Source organism: Podarcis pityusensis (genome assembly GCF_964106645.2).
Source record: "Podarcis pityusensis genome assembly, chromosome: 6".
Taxonomy (NCBI): domain Eukaryota; kingdom Metazoa; phylum Chordata; class Lepidosauria; order Squamata; family Lacertidae; genus Podarcis; species Podarcis pityusensis.
Genome location: NC_138030.1, coordinates 73,214,759 through 73,232,735, shown reverse-complemented (window position 1 = coordinate 73,232,735; position 17,977 = coordinate 73,214,759). Strand labels below are relative to the sequence as shown.

The 17,977-nt window shown below is 44.6% G+C and overlaps 1 protein-coding gene across 11 annotated transcripts in view; it reads right to left on the bottom strand.

The window, feature by feature from the left end:
* BRDT (bromodomain testis associated) overlaps positions 1-17,977 on the bottom strand; it is a 62,707-nt gene that overhangs the window by 40,065 nt on the left and 4,665 nt on the right. The window contains exons 1-2 of one of the 11 annotated variants that reach the window (XM_081008552.1): positions 15,439-15,520; positions 14,577-14,653 (exon numbers count right to left, since the gene is read on the bottom strand). The exons of 5 other annotated variants lie outside the window; for them this stretch is intronic. The gene's annotated coding sequence lies outside the window, so the exon portion shown is untranslated. Of the gene's footprint in view, positions 1-9,954; positions 10,034-14,576; positions 14,654-15,438; positions 15,521-17,977 lie in introns of those variants that run through there. 5 more of the 11 variants (XM_081008551.1, XM_081008549.1, XM_081008550.1 and 2 more) reach the window with 5 other exon arrangements.

Below are 17,977 nucleotides of genomic sequence, written 5' to 3'. Positions count from 1 at the left end.
TAAGGGATTGAAAGTGACATTCAGTGATTGGATAGTTACAGAAAATGGTTACTGTTGCGTTCTAGTGGAGCTCTATATAAGCAGGCTGGCTGAACCCTTCAGTTTAGTTCACTTGTGGCCTGTGAATAAACAAGAGCTGTTTGAAGAATCGCTGTGTCGTCTGATATGTTCACCCAGAACTTAACATGCAACACAGTCTCTCAACAACTACAAGTCCCACAATTCCTGCTGATATTTCCTATGCACAAGCAGGAGGAGCCAACAGGGTGTGGCTTCTAACCCAGAAGCAGAGAGGGACCAACCACCATAACAAGCGGGGTCATAGACATCTCTGGGACAGCAGGAGCCAGCCTGTGCTTCTGATAAGATGTACAGGCCCCCCAAAGTAAGGTGAGTAAATTGACTTAAACCCTTTGCCTCTAGGATGCATTGAAGATCTGGCACTAGCTTCCAGGAGCCAGAGTTTAGACTCTGGGTTTCTCACTTGTCTGTAACAAATACAGATCATGCAGCTGCGCCTGTTTGTAAATATCAACAGCCCAAAACCAGAAAGGGACAATATTTTGATTAGAACAAAATATTTTGGGGCGCTGCTGGAAGAGGGGAGGACATTTCACCCAACCCTTTGCCCAAAGGCACAGAGCTGAACATCTAAATCATGGTGGAGAACCGGTGGCCATCATTTTACATATCCATAAAGAAGAGGACGCGTCCTGGAAAAAGAGGACATATGGTAACTGTAAATGTGTATATCCTACCAAGTTCAATACAGCTTGTTTTTGTTTGCAAAGACATATATTTTCATCAGTTCCTCCTTTTGTCTTTTGCAAGCAAAAGTAACTGTGGATCTGATTATTTATGGAACCATCTCATAATTAGGAAATATTTTTCTTTTCATTATGTCATTCCTAGCAGTGGCAGCCAAGCCACAAGTCATCATGCACATTTTCTGATCCAGCAGGGAATAAAGAGAGATAAAAAATAAAAGTAGTTGGAAATCAGAGCTATAACTTGAACCAGCCCAGCAACTTACCTGTAAGGAAGAAGCAGACCTCTGAAGCACAGCAAATCAGAACTTTTCCCTTTGTCTTTTCACTGCAGCCACATCTGCAGTTTGTAATTTCACAATGGCAACACCTGCCGAGGTATTTTCCCATATTAGTTTGTTTTAGAAAAGAAAAAACCCACCCAGAATAATTGAATAGCATGTTAGTTGTATTTCAGTTTAGCTACATATGGAGTGGTTGTGTGTCTTAATTTATTTCATTAAGCAAGCAAGTCAGAGAGTAGTGCTTATGGGAAATAAAGGGAGATGTGGAGATTATAGCTTGTCCAAACATTACTTCCCCCGATTTACATTAAATCAACGTAAGCATTGATTCCTATTCCTGTAATAGTGTTACAGGGATGATTATCTAAATTTGTGTGGATGATTATCTAACTTTTATTGCAGCCTTCTTAGATGCAAGTTTATTCAGCCATCCATTAAGTTAGATGGCGTTTACTTACAAAAGTAAGTTGTGCAGAGAGTTTATATTGATGTTATGGGAGCCAAATGAGATCCAACTATTCGGGGACAAATCCTGCACTGACTTTGCCCAAGAGAAGCTGTGAACTGTGCATCTCTGACCAGCGTTAAATATGAAAATGTATTTTATCTGGTTGTTTGTATTGTTGTATGTTATGCATATTGTATGTTACGTTCACATTTAATGAGGGTGGATATCTGTATTGGGGGGTGGGGGGTTATGTTATGTTGTAAATAAAATTTCCAATAAAAAATTATAATAATAAAGAAAATGGAGGATGGAATAATGTCTAGAATGTCATGGAGGAGAGGAAGAAAGGCCTCACAGATGTATGCTTGTGATGGGACTCCCGCCATAACAATTGCTAAATAATGCTCTTTTATTTATATTTTCAATAAAAGCACCCGCCCACCCTTTATTGGAATTTGTCATTGTGTTCCACAGCAATGTTAAAGACAACCGGTTTAATGCAACAGGTAGTTCTCTCTCCTGGCATTTCCTTAAAAAGTCCTCTTTAAAATATAAAGCAAAACTTGTAACCTTACCTATGAAACAGAATTATTTTGCTGCCTAGAAAAGTCCAGGTGGCTCTAATTAGCACAGTCAAAGCATTTGCCAAGGGTGCTACACCTGATGGCATTAATTCATTCTTATGTGTATGCATGTACTCAGATTGGTGAGTTTGTTAAAAGCCCCTTCTTTGTGAGAAAGGGTTGGGCAAATTGACTTGGAGACCCTGTAGTCGTGTATGTAAGGTTTCTTTTGGGAGGAGGCTGCCTAAATCTGTAATGATCTGTCCCAGAACTGATCTAACAATGCAATTGCAGTTAGATGGTTATGGGGCCCTCTGCTGTTTTTATGCATTAATGAAATGGCATCAGAAATAAAAGTTCCATTTTAGTGTCGGTTTGGGGCAAAGAGCTGGTGACTTAGGCTGCAGTCCTAAATGCACTGACTGTTTCTCCTTTAGCTGTCTTCAGTAGGGAGATGTCATGGATAATCTATTGTTTGATGTGTATGTGTGTGTGTGTGTGTATATATATATATATATATATATATATATATATTAAAGGTTTATTGTAATGTTTACAGAAAGGTGATATGCAGGCTGCATACACATACATTTAAAGCACATTTAAAGTGTATTCTTTTCCTGAAAGAACTCTGAGTGCTGTGGTTTACCCCTCACAGAGTTGCAACACCCAGCAATCCTTAACAAACTACAGTGTCCGGAACATAGCTGTCAAGTGTCCCTTTTTTGAAGGGACAGTCCCTTATCCCAGCACCATGTCCCGCTGCTGTCCCTTATTGATGGATGTCCCTTAAATGTCCCTTAAATGATGTCCCTTAAATTTCAAAGGAAGCAGCTCCTCTCCCTCCCTGCCTGCCGGCCAGGGAGGAGGGAGGCTCCAAGTGTGTTGCTTGGCTGTGTCACTCACCCAATAAGAAGTCTAAGAACGACTGGGGGGGTGGAGCTTGCATGCCTTGTGTGTGGCTAGTTAATGCAAGCTGAGGGGTTTTTTTGAATGCTGGATGCCATTTTGTTGCACGTGCTGCTGCAAACTTTGCAGTGCAAAGCCAGGCCGGGGAGCCATCTTAAGTTGAGGCTGCATAGGCCTTGTGGTGCATGTGATTTAGATTCTGTTCAGTTGAACCTCTGGTTACAAAGTTGGTTGGACAGTGTTCTCGAAGCTACCAGCGTGAGTTTGACCAGACTGCAGGAGGACAGGAAGACTGGAGTGCCTGGAACAGGTGAGGCTGCAGGTCCCTTATTTTGGCTGCTGGTCCCTTATTTTCAAGGCTGCTGGTCCCTTATTTTCAAATCTGTAAGTTGACAGCTATGGTCCGGAATTCTTTTGAGAGGAAAAAATGTCCTTTGAATGTGCTGTGAAGGTACACAGCCTAGGTTTGACTGACTTAACTAGGGAGTGTGGTTGACTTCTGAGTAAATGCCTGTAGGAGTGCACTGTTAAACTTGGGGAGTTTTAAATCGTTCCTGTAGGACAGGTGTGGCAATGCTTTGTCCCTCCAGATGTTGCTGGACTACAACTCCCATCCTGCGCCAACCGTTGGCCATGCTTGCTAGGGCTGTTGGGAACTGTAGTTCAGCAATCTAAGGAGAGCCAAATGTCCCCATTGCTGCTCTAGGGCATCCTATTACAAAATGGGGATTTGTCTTTTGCAGTTAGGACAGTTTCCATGTTCTGCTGGCAAGTACTTATATTTCAGGGTGGGGAGAGATTTCAGTCCCATTTGGTTTTTAAAAATGCTTATTTTTTCCATCTGGTTGGGAAAGCAGGGTCTGTCAGTGCAAACCTTTTGAAAAGAGATTCATGTGATCCAGAATGATATGCCTGTCTCCATGAATGGATTCCTTGTTGATGTGAATATAAGAGATTGCTGTTTTGTTGTCTGTGGTACATTTTCACTCAGAGGAGTGTGATGGTTGGTTTAGATTCACTGAGCCAGTAATAGATCATAGCCCAATGATTAGTTAGAGTTCTACGATGTCATTTTAACCTTTCTGGAATGATGTTACAAATAGCAATCGTGCCATGATAGTTTAGATTTGGTGGAAACAGGAGAGCCTCGCTGGAAATGTTTGCTGCAGGACAAAAGTTGCAGGGTGGTGTTACGTCTAAAAATATATATCCTGGGGTCATATGTGTTCTGCTGCTACCAACATAGGTTCATTTAGAAAGCAATACACTCCAGGACTTTGCTCAAACAGGTGCAGGATTTGTTTTGGATGACAGGTTATTAATAATTTGGATGAACAAAATGTACAACGCCATAAATCAGAGATGGGGAACCTGTGGTCTTCCAGATGTTGTTAAAAGTCAACTCTCACCAGCCCCAAGCCACCATGGCCCAATGGTCAGCGATAACGGCCATTGAAGTCCAGCCTTATTGTTGTCAACTTGCCCTTCCCCCTAAGGTCCCAGGGTGGATTATAACCGTGAAAACACAATGCCATAATGAAGATGCCAGGCACATCTCTTCGGGGAGGGAGTTCCATGACTTAGGGGCCACCACGTCCCTGACCTTCTGAGGTGGGGGAAACAACCAGTAGGGTCCCCTCTGCCATTCTTAACCTCTGAGAGGATTTATAGGGAAGGAGGAGGAGGCTGTCAGGTCTTTGGGGTCTGAGTTGTTTAGGGCTTTAAACTAGTGTAAGCACCTTAAATTGGGCCACAGGTTCCCCTTATCTCAGTATCAATAATCTGTATAATCAGAGCAGAATGAACACTCTTAGCACAATCCTATACATGTCTAGGGGCGCGGGTGGCGCTGTGGGTTAAACCACAGAGCCTAAGACTTGCTGATCAGAAGGTTGGCAGTTTGAATCCCTGCGACGGGGTGAGCTCCCGTTGCTCGGTCCCTGCTCCTACCAACCTAGCAGTTCGAAAGCACACCAGTGCAAATAAATAAATAGGTACCACTTCAGTGGGAAGGTAAACGGCGTTTCCGTGCGCTGCTCTGGTTTGCCAGAAGTGGCTTAGTCATGCTGGCCACATGACCCGGAAGCTGTACGCCGGCTCCCTCGGCCAGTAAAGCGAGATGAGCGCCACAACCCCAGAGTCCGTCACGACTGGACCTAACGGTCAGGGGTCCCTTTACCTTTATACATGTCTACTCAAATGTTAGTCCTGTTGCATTCAGGAGGGCTTACTCCTATGCAAGGGGACATAGGGTGACAGCTTATGGCTCCCTAAACCTCTCATCCCTTTCATTCCCAATTGTCCACTCTGACACTTCTCCCTCTGCTGCAATTCTCTCCCATCTCTGAGCTAACCGTGGTAACAAGCCACACTCGATCCCTTTCCTCCCATCTCCCAAACAGCTACACTCACATAATGTTTGCTATAGGATTGCAGCCCCAAACTCTGAACTATACAGTAAAGGGTGCATAGATCTAACACAACATAGCCTTTCCTTCTAGGAACATGACACCAATATTATACTATTTGCGAGTAGGCCTGTGAGTAGGGCTTTTGAGACTCATTTTATGTCCATTAAGCTTAACTGGAGCTGTGCTATTCTCATAAGGTTGCAATCCTGCGTGTTGTTATTTCAGTGTCATTTACATTGAATCTGGAATGTTTCCATTCTGGGGGAAATTGCAGAAGACTGGACTTCAAGCCAGGACATCCTTGATTGCACATGCTGCCCCAAACTGAATTATCCTACTTGATATGGGTGGGCCTCAGAGGTGACTAACTTGTGGCCTTCTGCCAGATCATAGCTGTCAAGTGTCCCTTATTTGAAGGGACAGTCCCTTATTCCAGCGCCATGTCCCGCTGCTGTCCCTTATTGATGGATGTCCCTTAAATGTCCCTTAAATGATGTCCCTTAAATTTCAAAGGAAGCAGCTCCTCTCCCTCCCTCCCTGCCGGCCAGGGAGGAGGGAGGCTCCAACTGTGTTGCTTGGCTGTGTTGCTCACCCAATAAGAAGTTTAAGAACGACTGCGGGGTGGAGCTTGCATGCCTTATGTGTGGCTAGTTAATGCAAGCTGAGGGGTTTTTTGAAAGCTGGGCGCCATTTTGTTGCACGTGCTGCTGCAAACTTTGCAGTGCAAAGCCAGGCCGGGGAGCCATCTTAAGTTGAGGCTGCATAGGCCTTGTGGTTCATGTGATTCAGATTCTATTCAGTTGAACCTCTAGTTACAAAGTTGGTTGGACAGTGTTCTCGGAGCTACCAGCATGAGTTTGACCAGACTGCAGGAGGACAGGAAGACTGGAGTGCCTGGAACAGGTGAGGCTGCAGATCCCTTATTTTGGCTGCTGGTCCCTTATTTTCAAATCTGTAAGTTGACAGCTATGTGCCAGGTGGTGTTGAACTCCAGCTCCATCAGGGTTGATAATAATAGTAATAATAGTAATAATTATTTATTTATACCCTGCCCATCTGGCTGGGTTTCCCCAGCCACTCTGGGCGGCTTCCAACAAAGTATTAAAATACAATAGTCTGTCAAACATTAAAACCTTCCCTAAACAGGGCTGCCTTCAGATGTCTTCTAAAAGTCTGGTAGTTGTTTTTCTCTTTGACAGCTGGTGGGAGGGCGTTCCACAGGGCGGGTGCCACTACTGAGAAGGCCCTCTGCCTGGTTCCCTGTAACTTGGCTTCTCGCAGTGAGGGAACTGCCAGAAGGCCCTCGGTGCTGGACCTCAGTGTCCGGGCAGAAGGATGGAGGTGGAGACACTCCTTCAGGTATACTGGCCCGAGGCCGTTTAGGGCTTTAAGGGTCAGCACCAACACTTTGAATTGTGCTCGGAAACGTACCTTAACAACATCTGGATAGCCATAGATTTGTTGCTGGTGGTCTAAAAGGTAAGTTTGGGGTCAATTTATGCCTCGTGAGTTTTCTAATATCTAATTGCCTTGCCTGCCATGAGCAACAGCAAGCTAAGGATTCCCAGTGCATCCAGATAGAATAGTTTATTCACAGTGTCCGATTTTGTAATGCTAGCAATGCGATCCCATGAAGAGTTAGGCACATCTAAGACCATAGATTTTGATGGGCTTTGGTATGCCTGAATCTGCATAGGATTGGGCTGGTTCTAGCTTCCTGAAGCAGCTAATCGTATTGCAGCACATAGCTCATTTAAGGACCAAATGAGCACAGCTATTGCACAGACTCCCATGGTCTGTTGATGAAAACAGCAGGGATGTGGAAAGAAGATTCAGAATTAGAGTTGCATATCACTGTCGTGGGCTCCAGTCTGAGTTTTCCAGAGACCATTCAGTAACTGCAGAAATGATTCTCAGCTCAGCTGTGTGTCTGCCTTATTCCATACTTGGGTAGGCTTTCAGTGTCAGTTCCACATTTATGTACAGTGGTACCTCGGGTTAAGTACTTAATTTGTTCCAGAGGTCCGTTCTTAACCTGAAACTGTCCTTAACCTGAAGCACCACTTTAGCTAATGGGGCCTCCTGCTGCTGCTGCGCTGCCGCTGCACGATTTCTGTTCTCATCCTGAAGCAAAGTTCTTAACCTGAAGCACTATTTCTGGGTTAGCGGAGTCTGTAACCTGAAGCGAATGTAACCCAAGGTACCACTGTATTCATAAGACATCTTTTTTATGTGTCTGCGACTTCCGTATGTGTCTTTATTTATTGGGACCTTTTAGCTGGGAGTCCTATTAATAGCTGAAAAGCTGTGAAATGCTTAGCTCTGTTCTATGACATACTCCTGAGTTTTGCAAAAGGAAACTTTTATTAGGAACACAGTTCCTCCATCAAAAAGTGCAATGTACAACATTTTTGTTTTTTATTGGATTATCTTGAAAGATTTATGGTGCATTTGATTTACAAGGTAATGCCGTATAAAATGTTTGTACAGTCCAGTTTGGTGTAAATCTTTACATTCTGGAATGTCAGTTGCAGTAGTATCAATTGGCATATAGTCCATGAAAAGTTTGAAAATTCTTGGTGTTGTGTCGTGCGTATTAAGCTAGAATGTTTATGTAGAATTGCCAAAAATCAGAGGCTAAGATACTGATCCGTTTACAAACAATTTTTGTGTTAACAATAGCTTTGAAATTCGATGATCAGCCACATTTACAAGTTGGTACATTGTTGGTTGCTTCTTAATTATTTCCTAAATAAGGTCACTGAAAATGAAACTTTTAGTAACTGAGAGTGGTAGAAGGTAAAGGGACCCCTGACCATTAGGTCCAGTCATGACCAACTCTGGGGTTGCAGCGCTCATCTCGCTTTATTGGCCGAGGGAGCCGGCGTACAGCTTCCGGGTCATGTGGCCAGCATGACTAAGCCACTTCTGGCGAACCAGAGCAGCGCACGGAAACGCCATTTACCTTCCCGCCAGAGCGGTACCTATTTATCTACTTGCACTTTGACATGCTTTTGAACTGCTAGGTTGGCAGGAGCAGGGACAAAGCAATGGGAGCTCACCCCGTCACGGGGATTCGAACCGCTGACCTTCTGATCGGCAAGGCAAGCCCTAGGCTCAGTGGTTTTAACCCACAGCGCCACCTGCGTCCCAACTGAGAGTGGTAGATCCAAGCAAAAATTCACCACCTGAAGCATTTCAAAACCTGAGATGTTAAATGAAAGCAAATGGTCTCTGCACAATCTTTGCTTCTCTGAAAACAGTAGAAGCCTTGCAAGACGTTATTTGTTGATCACTTAAAGCACAGACATTAATCCTAATTTAATATAGCACATGCTAATATGTTCCTTAACTGTTTTCCTCTCTGTTCTCTCACTAACATTATTCATTTTTTAGCTATTAGCATTCTTCGTTTCTTGATTGTCATTTGCTATTTATTTGTTTTATTTATGCATTTCCTGGTTAGTGTCATCCCTCCAGCTGATTTCTGTCTTTGCAAAGGATTGCTTGAAATGAATGCAGTTTTTTGTGTTTGTAATGCAACTTGCAGCTTTCAGCCAGTAGGTGTCAGCTCACTACTGGATTTCACTTATTTTGAAGCTATTAAAACAAGTGAATCGGGAAACCCATTTTTAGGGAAGGGAAATACAGTGGTACCTTGGTTCCCAAAGTTAGTTCCAGAAGTCTGTTCCAAAACCAAAGTGTTCTAGAACCAAGGCACGCTTTCCCATAGAAAGTAATGCACAATGGATTAATCCATTCCAGACTTTTAAAAACAACCCCTAAAACAGCAATTTAACATGAATTTTACTGTCTAACGAGACCATTGATCCATAAAATGAAAGCAATAATCAATGTACTGTACTATAAAATAAGACAGTATTGTAGATGATAAAAATTAAAATTAATTTTTTTCCTTATGTGCACTGATGATAGTCATTAGTTGGAGGGCTTTTATCCATTTCTGCAGCCACAAAGTCAATCAGTAGCTGAACAGGGTTCCACAGTCACAAAAACAAGTCACAAAAACGAAGTTGCAAGCCACAATCACAAAAATGGAGTTGCAAGCCATAGTCATAAGCCAGTCCCATAAAATGAAGAACAAGTCACAGTCAGAACGAAAAAGCCACACAAACAAAAACTCAAAAAAATAGCAAAAACAAAAGCCCCAAATATCACCTCTGTGTTGCATGGGTGCTTGGGACTCAACAGCTGACAGACTCAACAGGAAGCCTCTGATTACCAGTGGGAGACTCAATTTACAAACGGAACACACACAACAGGAAGCGGAACTTATTCACAAACCAGAACACCTAGCCCAGTCCAAATTGGATTTCCCCCCCGTCCCCAGTGGCTGTTTCAAGTTCCAAGTCTTGCATTCACTCAGCTTTGTTCCACGTAAACTGTGTGCGGATGACTGATATAGAGACAGTCAATACATGAAGATGGGGAATGAGATTGCATTGGCCCCTTCCCAAACGCCATGCGTAGATGAGCTTTTCTGCACAGAGCCAATCCAGGGGCAAGTTGCATGTATGGAAGACCCGGTGCCAGGAAAACAGTCGCACCTACCTGTAGAGCAGAGCTCAGTGTAGCTGAAAGGCATGCTGGTTTGGAACCTGCAGGTGTCCCAGTGTCGGCCTTACAATTTCTTTTATATATATATAAAAAAATACATTTTAATATTCAGTTTTCTGTTTTACAATTTAGAATACTCATTTAAGCATCCTTAAAATATCAATGACATCCCTTCTTCTCTTTCCATGGTTCATAAATCCCTGCACATTTTACAAAAACTAAAGCATTCCATATTTCATTATTACATCCATCAAAACTTATTTACGCTGTTGAATTTATCTTAATGCTGCCAACGTTTTCAAGTGGACACAATTTCCCCCCTTATATTCAATAAACGTTTTCCAATCTTCTCTAAACGTATGTTCTTCTTGTTCTCTTATTCTATATTTTAAGTCTGCAAGCTGCGCTTAGTCCATCAGCTTATGTTGCCATTCTTCTTTAGTTGGGACCTCACTTGTTTTCCATTTTTGAACTAACAAAACACGGGCCGTAGTAGTGGCATACATAAATAACCTTTTTTGACACCTGGGAATTTAAGTCTGAATTATCCCCGATAAAAAGAACTCTGTTTTTGGTTTCTGTGTGTGTTTTTTGGAACAGTACTTCTAAACATTTTTTCCAATTCATTATGGATTGTTTCCCAATACTCTTTTACAAGTCCACCACATGTGAAAGAACGTTCCTTCTACCTCTTTGCATCTCCAGCACTTATCTGATTCAACCTTATACATCTTAGCAAGCCTACTCGGCCTTACAATTTCTAACTGTTCTCACTACAGTGGTACCTCTGGTTGCGAACGGGATCCGTTCCGGAGCCCTGTTCGCAACCTGAAAGGAACACAACCCGCGTCTGCGCACACTCAGGTCGTGATTCGCTGCGTCTGCACATGCACGTGACATCATTTTGCGCATCTGTGCATGCGCGAGCGGCGAAACCCAGAAGTAACCCTTTTCGGTACTTCCAGGTTGCCGTGGGATGCAACCTGAAAAGACGTAACCTGAACTGAACGTAACAAGAGGTATGACTGTATTAGCTTTTGCACTTTGATGAAGGCCTTGTGAAGGGAAGCGAGCAGCTCTGGAAACAGATTTCCCTGAAGTGTGCAGAGAAAGCAGCCCTTGTGTGTGCTGGAGATTCTACGCAGGCCACAGAACCGGCTGACTGCCTTGTAAACAGTCTCTAAATCCTCTCCAATCAGTTAGAGCGCTGCATAGTTTTGTAAATCCCTCGCAGCATCCCACAGCTCTGCCCTTTTATTTATAAGATGGATGACCTCATTAGGTGAACGCAACATTTTAAAACATGATACACTATAAAAGGAGAACAAAATACGCTTTGGAACACAGCCACCATCCATCTATTAAGCCCATTGGTCAGAATAGTCTCATAACTCAGGGTGCAAGCAATTATCTCTCGGGGACAAAACAGCACGCCGAAAAAAGCTTAGTGCCAATCAAAGATTTGAGGGGAGAGTCTTTCGTAGCTGGGGTGTTACTGCCGAGAAGACCTTCTGGCAAGCAACAGACCTAATCTCATGCAAAAATGGCATCACCAGAAGAGTCTTCAGCTGGCCAAAAGGGCCCGGGCAAGATTATGTACAGGAGAAATGCTCCTTCACATCCAGTGGCAGATTAATGGCTTGTGGGGCCCTGTGCGCAACCATTTTGAGTGGCCCTATTTGTTCACCTAAACGTAACGATGTCAAAATTTGGGGTGTATAATGTTTCTGCCTTTACACTATGCTGCCCCCTTGTCAGACAACTTGGAAATAATCCCTGCTGTGGACCTGGCAGGAAGAAAAGGTGGTGATGATAATAAGGATGCGTCTGAAATGGATGCCAACCCCTACAAAACACACACACACACACACCAGTTGAATAACAATCAGGGGAAATGTGATGCTGCTTCCCAAAAAAACTTTGGTACAATTAGGAAAAAATGAGATAATGAAGATGAGGTTGCCTCTGCAGTGCTCCCTCCTAAAACAGATTTAGAACAATACCTGCTGTATGGCATACAGTAGAAACAGGAAATAATTGCCTTATCCTTCCCCCCACATTCAACTGAGGCCTCTCTCAAGTAGCTGCCTGCCCCACATGCCGGCAGACAGCAAAACAAACACACTAGCCAAGGGCCAATTCCTATGTTTCTTCTTCCATTCATACCCCCCCTTTCAAAAAGTCCTCCTCATGGCTGACAGGCAGTAAAACAAGCAACAGGCAATTCCTACACTCCCCCCACATCCCAATGCACACTAAAAAAAAAAAAAAAGTAGCTGCTTGCCTACTGCTCCATGTCACTGGCAGGCAGCAAAACAAAGTAGAGCAGCAAACAGGTGGATCCTGTGGTTCTTCCTTCACCGTTCCACACACACGTTTTCCAAAAACTTCATGGGCGCAGCAGCTTCCCACTGCTTGCTGCACCAGGCTGGTGGATAGCAAAGCAAAGAGGAGACAAACAGGCCTGACACTTCTCCCCTCCCCTTTCCTAAAGCCCTCCATGGGCAAGAGAGCTTCTCTCTCCCACTACTTTCAATAAGTCCTTCCATGCACAGAAAAACAAAGAGAAGGCAAATGGGCACAATACTTCTTAACTCCTCTCCTTTTCAAAATGTCACTCCATGGACAGGGCAGCCAAAGCAGAGGAGGTGGAATAGCCTTGGCACTTCCCCCATCCACAAAACCAAAGGGTTGGCAATAATAATAATAATAATAATAATAATAATAATATATTAGTTATACCCCACCCATTTGGCCGGGCCTCCCCAGCCACTCTGGGCGACTCCCAACAGAATATTAAAAACACAATAAAAGATCAACCATTAAAAACTTCCCTAAACAGGGCTGCATTCAGATGTTTTCTAAAATTCTAAAATTTCTAAAATTGCTTATTTCTTTGACATCTGATGGGAGGATGTTCCACAGGGTGGGCGCCGCCACGAGAAGGCCCTCTGCCTGGTTCCCTGTAACCTCACTTCTCGCAGGGAGGGAACCCCCAGAAGGCCCTCGGCGCTGGACCTCAGTATCTGGGCTGAATATCTTGTCACCATCTTTGTCCCACTACAATGGCCCAGGCAAATCCTTCCATCCATTAAGCCTACTGAACCTGTAATAATTCTGTCATCAAGGTCAGCATGGATGTAACTTTGTCCTCCCAGGTGCCTAGCAAATTTGACACAGCTCTGGCCACACATGAAAGAGGTTGAACTCACACACTTTCTCTCTCCTGGCAAGGAGGAGGTTGGAATCATCAGCTTCCTGGTTTTAACTACCGCAAGTTACCACTGTGTCTCAAAATGACAGACTTTTGGTAGTTTATTGAAAAAAGCTAGGCTCAAACCATGGTTTACAATAATAATAATAATAATAATAATAATTATTATTATTATTATTATTATTATTATAATTATAATAATAATAAAAATTTTTATTTATATCCCGCCCTCCCCAGCCGAAGCCGGGCTCAGGGCGGCTAACAACAATAAAACAGTACAAAAGTACAGCACAAACAACACTCTAAAATCATTCATTATAAAATTAATTAATTCAAGCCACTGGCAACCATTGGGCCAGAGCTCCGCGAAGATTGCCGAGGGAGGAAGTCAGGCTGTGCCCTGGCCAAAGGCCTGGTGGAACAGCTCTGTCTTTCAGGCCCTGCGGAAAGATGTCAAGTCCCGCAGGGCCCTGGTCTCTTGTGACAGAGTGTTCCACCAGATCGGAGCCACGGCCAAAAAAGCCCTGGCTCTAGTTGAGGCCAGCCTAACTTCTCTGTGGCCTGGGACCTTCAAGATGTTTTTATTTGAAGACCGTACGTTTCTCTGTGGGGCATACCAGGAGAGGCGGTCCCGTAGGTACGAGGGTCCTAGGCCGTATAGGGCTTTAAAGGTTAAAACCAGCACCTTAAACCTGATCCTGTACTCCACCGGGGGCCAGTGCAGCTGGTATAGCACCGGGTGAATGTGATCTCGCAGCGAAGACCCCGTAAGGAGTCTCGCTGCAGCATTCTGCACCCGCTGGAGTTTCTGGGTCAGTCTCAAGGGCAGCCCCACGTAGAGCGAGTTACAATAATCCAGTCTGGAGGTGACCGTCGCGTGGATCACAGTGGCTAGGTCAGGGGGAGAGAGGTAAGGAGCCAACTGCTTAGCTTGGCGGAGATGGAAAAATGCCGCCTTTGTTGTAGCTGCAATCTGCGCCTCCATGGAAAGGGAGGTGTCGAAGATTACACCCAAACTCTTAACGGACGGTGCTGGCACTAATTGCGCCCCCGCAAGAGACGATCTTGGCTTATTTCAACAAAAGATAGTGCAATCCAACCAGAGTTCCCAGCTCTCATGTAACTCTCTTGCAACAGTGCAACACTAAAGGGGGGGATAGGCAACCTGTGGCTCTCCAAAAGTGGCTAAAGATCTGATTATACCTTAAATGCTTTGGCAAGTGTTTTCCTTTGCACAAGGCTGATCAGAATGTTTACAATGCAGCCATGCCAAAATGATGACTAGTTAAAAAACTTGAGCAAATAAGATGAGACGAAGGCTCTCTCTGTGTGTGTGTGTGTGTGTGTGTGTGTGTGTGTGTTTGTTTGTTTTGGCTCACATCTATTTTATATCAATACATACTTGGGATAAAGCGTTCCATCTGATGTTTCAGAGTGCCTTTTTCAAGGAGAGTATCTAGCAGTAGATAATGGATGCTTCTATTGAAAGGGAAATAATAATGTCCAGTTAGGCAGCTGTTGGGGGTGGGGAAAGATCTGTATTTGGGATGCACAACTAATAAAATATTTTGAGTGTTAGGGATGTTGGGTTTGCTTGCTAGCTTTGGTTTCCCCCATTAGGTTAGTTCCACTGCTTTGGGTATACAATGGTACCTCGGTTTTCAAATGTAATCGAGTTCCGGAACGTTTGAAAACCAAAAACTCAATACGTAAAACTCAATACGGAAGCCACGAGGCATGTTCGAGGTATGTTTGAAAACCGAAGCATTTACTTCCGGGTTTACGGCGTTCGAAAACTGAAACGTTCGTCAATGGAGACGTTTGAAAACTGAGGTACCACTATATCTTGTCCCATTTTCCAAACCTTGGCTGAATTCCTCTGTATGGAATAATCTTTCACTTCCATAAAATATTACCTTTTCCCTTGGAAAGGCGAAAAAGCGAAAAGCATTGTGATATGTTTAATGGATGCAGAGGTTTCGAGAAGAAAAACCGCTGCATCCGTACCTTTGCATTCATCTTCGTGGCAAGATGAATCCAAGATGTGGTCATGTTTTGCCTCAGAGCAGTTGTACCAATGAACCTTAACCTTGATCTTAAGAGACTTCCTCGCTGTTCCTCTGACAGTTTGTTTATTCTTCACTTCAGGGCCTCTCTTGAGCTAACACAGCCATTAAGGACAAATTGTTCTAGACAGCTTTTCTTTCTCTATGAGTAACAAAAGCCACGCTGCTAGGTTTTTGTTGTTGTTGTGCTTCCTGTACCTTTTCTTTTTCTTTTTTTTTTTACAGGTGAATGCTTTCCAAGCATAAATACACTGTGCTGTTCTTCTGCAGCCACCGTAATCTAAATATCGATGAAAAGGCATGCTGAAGGATCAGTTGAATATCTTAATGAACAGGTAAAATAATATTGAGCTGAACAGGATGTAGTACAGTTAGACCCCTGGAGCTATGCAAGTTTCATAGAATTTCACATGCCCATTGCCATGCTGCAATATTCACTGTAACTAGATAACAGGGTACAGTGGTACCTCGGGTTACAGATGCTTCAGGTTACAGACGCTTCAGGTTACAGACTCCGCTAATAGTACCTTGGGTTAAGAACTTTGCTTCAGGATGAGAACAGAAATTGTGTGGCGGTGGCAGCAGGAGGCCCCATTAGTGGTACCTCAGGTTAAGAACAGTTTCAGGTTAAGAACAGACCTCCAGAATGAATTGAGTTCTTAACCCGAGGTACCACTGTACATGTTTTGATCACGTACATGGGTTCAGAATTGTTTGGACATTTGATTGCAGATCTTCTTGTACATGTCTGTCATGCCTTTAGGGCAGTGGTTTTCAACCAGTGTGCCATGGCACCCTGGGGTGCCTAAAATGATGGTCAGGGGTGCCGTGGGCAACACTGGCCTCTGTCCCTCTTTCCTTTCCTCCCTCCTCTGATGCCCTCTCAGGTCTCTGCCTCTCAAAGGCTTGAACAGTTGTTTCTAGAAGCGACCCTGGCTACAAGCTCTCCAGACGAATAGTGACTCTGGAGCTGGCCAGGGGCTGCTTCCTAGGCCCTTGCGGGGCAGTGGGAGGAGACACCTCTCTTTGGGGCAGGGAGAGCAGCTCAGAGACCAGGGGTGGCAGCAGTAGTTGCCCAGAGGACTCCCAGGGAGAGGGGAGAGGAGAGGAGGCTGAGGGAACACTCCACAAGGGAGGGTGTTTGAAAAAGGATGAGATGCTGTCAGCTCTGCAGGCAAGGGGTGACACATCTGGGCTCCTGAGCCCCACAGGGGTGCCGCAGAAAGGATGGAGTTGGTCAAGGGAGTCATGGACTCAAAATGGTTGAAAATGTCTACTTTAAGGGATCCCTATATGAAGTTGGCCTCTGTTTCATGTGCTAAGCAAATGCAAGTCACTGCATATGATTCGCTGTAAGCTTCAATCTATTCAAAAAGGGCAATGATTGCAGCACACCTAAGTAAGAAATACGCTTTTCTAAGGGTATGGGTATTTGCAGTTTATTTCGAGTGATTGTGCTATGGATTGAAAATGTGGTGGTGATATTTGCTAGCCATTCTTTTGAATTTTATGTGAAACAACTCTTTTCCAAAGACAAACAACACAGTGTGGACCACAGTATTTTATCTGCCTTACCTGCTACCTTTGCATATTTTGAAAGTTTAATCCCACAACAGTGAAAATGTCATATCCTCAGGGCTGTGCTTCTACAGCCTAACCTGCTTCATTTATGCAAAGAATTCAGCCAAAAAAGGCTCCCGGGGCATTGTACATATGACTAAAAAATAATAAATGTCCCTGTCCACACGCTTGCAATCTAAAAAGACGTAACGCGACAGTAAAATGGATCAGGAGGGATGAGAAGATAAGCAGACTTGGGTGCAAACTCTTAGTCACAAGTTCTTTCGGTTTCGGCCGAGGGGTGCCAAAAATCGCTGGTCTCTCAGCCGCACCAATTTACTGTTCAATTCAAAGTGCCAGCCAGCTTACACAGTGGGGAGGAGTTGCGGTGGACCACATGGCCACCCACTACCCACCGGGGGCGGGGGACCTTGTCCCCGTTGCCTGGGGGAACCCGGTCACGTCATAGCCCGGCCAGCCAACCCGCTAGCCGGGGGGACGTGGCAGGGGCCGTTTAAAAGGAGGAGCGAGCCAGAGGACTTCCTCTTTGGCTCGCTTCCTCAATCACCCACCCTCCCTCCCTATTTTGCAGGTTAGGCAATGGCCTTGCTATGGACTTCGGTTGGTCGCCTTGGTTGTCCGAGGGGCCTGGTAGGAATTTTTCCACTTGGCAAATTGGCACTGGCCACTTGGTTTTCGCCTACCTCGTAGCAATCGTCACAACTTTGTGAGGGTTGCGGTTAGGCATTGTTTGACCTTGTGTGTGGGAGGGGAGGTGTGGCCATCACCTGCCCCTCCATGCTTAAGGATATTCCATTAAAGGAATCCGGGGGTGTTGATCTAGTCTGAAGCCCGGCTGGGGGGCTAAGGCCTTGACACGACCCCGACGGGAAAACTGGGGGGGCTTGAGTTGGTTCGCATCGACAGGGCTCCCCTACCGGTGGCTTACCCTTACTGGGACATCCTGCACAATGGGCAGGAGTCAGATACTTAGTCAGGTCCAATCAATGCCTAAGCCAATACCGCTCACATTCTGTAATTTCAATAAAGTTGTGGCCAAAATTTGCCCAGTAACATAAACCTAATATCCGTGTCCTTGTGTGAGTTATTTCCAACGGGGGGGGGGGGGGCTGAGGGGTCTCGACATGCAAGTGAAGGGGTGGGGCTTTTTCTCAGA